The following is a 4,731-nucleotide window of genomic DNA, read 5'->3' on the forward strand; positions in this document are numbered from 1 at the left end:
ATATACGTATAAAGTATAATATATTGTTGGTAATTTTATTTTTTGATTTAATAGACTTCATTTATTTTTCAAATAAAGATATCATGGCCATACTTCTAATATTTACCAAAAAAAGGAGCTCCTTCATATTCTTACCTTTTTAGCTTAAATTTTTTATTTTTCAATTTTTAAATATAAATTGTGAGGAGAAGATGGGTGGGGGTGTGGTCAGACAAAAAAAAAAAAAAACACAAATCAACAATAAATTATTTAATTGTGCCCACATTTTGACCTGAATTGTAGACCTTCAATAGGGCTGAAAATAAAAAAAAGAGATAACTATATGCTAAGGGAAATATAAAAAAATAAGAAAATAATAAACAAAAAAAATGGAAATATATATAGCAATGAATTAAGTAGAAAGTAGCCTTTTTTCAATTTCAGGCGCTTTTTAAATATTGCTCGATTAAACTCCTCTTCTAAAAGAGCAAAGCAAATATTTTAAAAGTGAAATAGGACCGTCCCTCCATGGGGTCTTAGTGGAGCGGGTCCGGTGGTGAAGGATAGATAGCATTGGAAAAATAAAAATATTTGAAATTCCTTAACTCAAAATTTAGATAAGTTGCGACCGCAAATGCCAATTTATTGAATCGATTTTTCACATTTTTTCGATTATCTCGAAAACGACAATAACCATTTCGATTAAAATCGCTATAAGTAGAACTAATTAAAAAACGAATTTAAATGACGAATTTTTACAAAATCTTCCTCTAAAGTACTTTTTATTATGTTTATTTGAAAGCAAGAATTTTATAAATAAATAAAGAAGAAAAAATGAAATATAGAAATATCCCAATATAACAGGAAACGTGGAGCACAGCAAGTTACCTTATGTTAGACCGTTACATTACATTCCTGTTGTATTACATTATTATTGTGTTACATTACTATTGTACTACATTAATATTGTATTCTTGGCTGTATAAAAATTTATATTTGTTATTCCCACCTCGAGAAATCCGAAAATACCAATTTTTACAAAATAAAAATTTGTTGTTCATAAGTTTCGTCTTTTCTGGTCTTTGGATTTTTTTTTTTTTTTTTTTGAAAATCACAAAAATAGTGATAACTTGAACTAGTTACATAAATCCAATCTACACAAAATCGAGGAACGTAAGTTGAGGGGGAGGGAGGGGGGTTGAAAGTCTTATGATGTGCGTACAATAATTAGAACATCAAAACATTTTAAAAAACTTAATAATTTTTAACGATACAGTTTCTTTTTACTCTTTTTCTAGAAGATGAGAACTTAGTTTAATGTATTTATTTAAATGAATTTTTTCATACCTCTCATCGAAACAACTTTTTCTATACCTGCATTTCTTCTCTCATGATACTGAATAATGGGATATAATTTAAGAGAGTATAAATGATATAAGGACTCTAAAAAAAAAAGAGGAGCCAATCGACAAGGCCCCGGAGTTCTGAAAATATTTAATAATTACACGATCACAATAATTTCTTTCTTCCTCCCCGGCCATGGCTGATTGACAGCTCCCACCAAATGAGGGTTCATTTTCTTCCAGGCTCACCGAAAGTAGTCCACTCCGGATCATAATAACCCAGGAACCAGGGACTAAGGACCTTACCCACCCGTTCTGCCCATTCCCAGAAGGCTCTTCAACAACCTAAACCACATCTTTTTATAAGAATATATTTACTTTATAAATTACTCTACTTTTACTTTGTAAATCACTTGGGTAATTGCTCAACAACAATTTTCACAAGAAAGAAATTAATTTACAATTCTTTGGATTCTCCGAGTCCAATAAATGGGTCAGTAAAAGATAAATAATTAGCTCATATAGTGGCCTGGGCTCTCACCTGGAAGTTAATTGTAAAAATTCACAAAGGGCATGAGATAAATTTATTTTAGCTTATTAATAAAGCAATTGAATTAGAAACATATTGAATGAAATATAACTCAAATATAAAGATATATAGAAGAATTAAAACACTTTATTGAAAATGTTTTTTTAATGAGCAATATTATATTTTGTCTCAATCAAAGGCACTGGTAATGAAGATAAGAAATTAAATTAACACTAAATTTACAGAAATAATAATAATATTGAGAAGATTATTGACCATAGATAATATATATGAGTAGAAGATGGTTTTACTATAGCTAATTTTTTCCCAACTCTGGTTGGGGATGAGGTCAGTATAGAACACAAATAAGTAAAAACTTATTTATTAATACCACCGTTTCGGACAGAATTTCTAGTCTTCATCAGAGCTAAGAGCAAAAAACAAGATAACAACCAAAGAACAAAAGAATATTTAGAATGATTATAGTACAAGAAAATATTATGGATATATAAATAGTGTTAAAACACATGAAAAGTTTAATTATTGTAAGAAGATAAGAGATTGTGTATGAGAAGAGTAATACTAAAATTAGGTAGTAATTAAATATGTAAATAAAATAACAGGATCAAGGAAATAAAAATATAAATTCCAAAAAGAAACAAACAACAAACTTCCTCTCTTTTTTTTCCCCCAATTTTTTTTTTAAATCATTTATTTATTGTTATTTACAACTGTATAACATATATTCGACAAGTAAATTTGCTGTAGGTGACACAGTGACATGATACAAACATGTGGAGAATCTACCCATTGATAGAACTCCAATAACATTTCTAGAGGAGAAGATCTCATGGCCATCTTCTTTTCAGACGCCTAGGAGGATTATTAGGTAATGAAGGAGAAGCCAGGTTAGAAACAAGTGGATTTGGGTGGTTGGGAAGTTTATTATGGAAGGAATGGTATCTGGTTTTAGCCAAATCGGCAACATATGGGACATTGAGGTCCTGATGAATGAATTTGTGACAAAGTAAGGAGCGTTAAGGATTTTACGAAAGATTTTGGACTGTAATGATCGGATTCGGGAGGAATTTAATGGTTTAATGGAACCCCAAAGCTCACACTCCGTATGTCCAGATAGGCCTTATAATAGTCATGTAGTTCAGTCTTTTGTAATGGATTGGCAATTTAGACCATTTATCTAGTAAATGTTGTAATAGTTGAAATCGATGAGCAGTTTCGTCTTTTCAGTCTTGTATGAGGATTCCATGTCAGTCGTTTGTCGAAATGTAGTCCTAAGTAATGGATCTGTTCGCCAGGAATAAGTGGGGTATTATTAAAGGATACTGTAGGGCAAGAGGTCATAGGTTTACGACAAATAGTGAATGTGATTTGGTGGGATTTATTGGAATTAATTTTAATCCTCCAATTTTGGCATCATTCTTCAATGGTGGTGATGTGGGATTGGAGGGTTTGGGATACAATTTAAGGATCATTGTTCACTGACAATAGATATGTATCTTCGGCATCCCAAAAATTTAATTTAAATTATTATTATTATTAAATTAAAATATTTTTTATTTTCCCTACGCCACAAGAAATAGACCATTAATCTGTTTTTCCTCTTGCAGCCTAAGATTACTTTTGCCTAGAATTGGTTTACATCTCGTTGAATGTTTTTAGGTAAATACACGTTAAGTATGATCCCCATCCATGACACGAATGTGGCATAGAGGGCATGTCAGTGAGTCTGCGATGCCTATCCGATGAAGGTGGTTTTGGAGCCGATCCTGTCACTAGGCGGAAGCAACCCACTCCTACTAAGATTACCAGGGATTCGTTCATCCTTCTTCAGTTGGCTCTCCCATTTCTTTCCTTCCGCTTGAACTTGCCCTGTCATATAATGAGAATTTATTATGTATTTAATTTTTCTTAAGAAAGTAGTCGAACAGGCTCTCCGGACAACCGGGCTTAGCCAACCTGCCAGCTTGTTCATTGCCACGTACACCAACATGGTCTTGTGTCCACTGCAGAGCAATAGTTCTTCCTCAAAATAGCAAGTATGTTTCTATCATTTCCTTCAATGGGGGACTCTGTAAAATCAGCTGTTGACTAATTTCTTTATTACAGCTTGAGAATCGCTGAAGATTACGGTGTTGTCATCTCAGTCTATAGTGGCTTCCATCGCAAGGTGCGTTTCTTCATCGTGTCACACCCAGGTCAAACGGAAAATGACAGTTAAAAGTGTTTACTCAAACCGATAAATATGAATATTTTAATTTACAATAACAATTTAAATTAAAATTACGGGGAAAAAATAGGGAAAGTTTATTCCTTGTTTCTTTTGGATTATATAACTTTATATTTTGATTTCCTTGATCCTGTTACTTTACTTAAATAATTAATTACCTATATGCATGTTTTATTTACCCCTTAACTTTCATTACTTTATTTTTATCTTTAATAATTTTCATTTTGTACATATCTTTACTAACTAGATTTTTCTATGTATGTTATTATCTGTTCTTCTCACCACATAGAGCGCTGGAGGAGTTTTGACTGTTGCCCACATGGACACTAGTATATCTTGTAGACTATTATATGCTATAATGTATTATGATGGCTCCTTCAATTCAACCTTTCGGTTGCCGTAGGTTACCCGGAACAACCTGTATGAAATATACCTACACCTTATTGCCAGAAACACTTCACTTTTCATTGGCAGGTTGGGTTTGAGTGGACTGTATATAAATGAAAAATAATGCATGACTAGATGATAATAAAACTCTATTATATGAATTACAAGTGGTGTAGAGATGGCCGAAAGAAACATTTATGGTTAGATGGGTTAATAAATTTTGAAAGACTGGACTATGGAAAATT

The sequence above is a fragment of the Halyomorpha halys genome, unplaced genomic scaffold, assembly GCF_000696795.3.
Source record: "Halyomorpha halys isolate HHAL.00 unplaced genomic scaffold, Hhal_1.1 Scaffold147.1, whole genome shotgun sequence".
Taxonomy (NCBI): domain Eukaryota; kingdom Metazoa; phylum Arthropoda; class Insecta; order Hemiptera; family Pentatomidae; genus Halyomorpha; species Halyomorpha halys.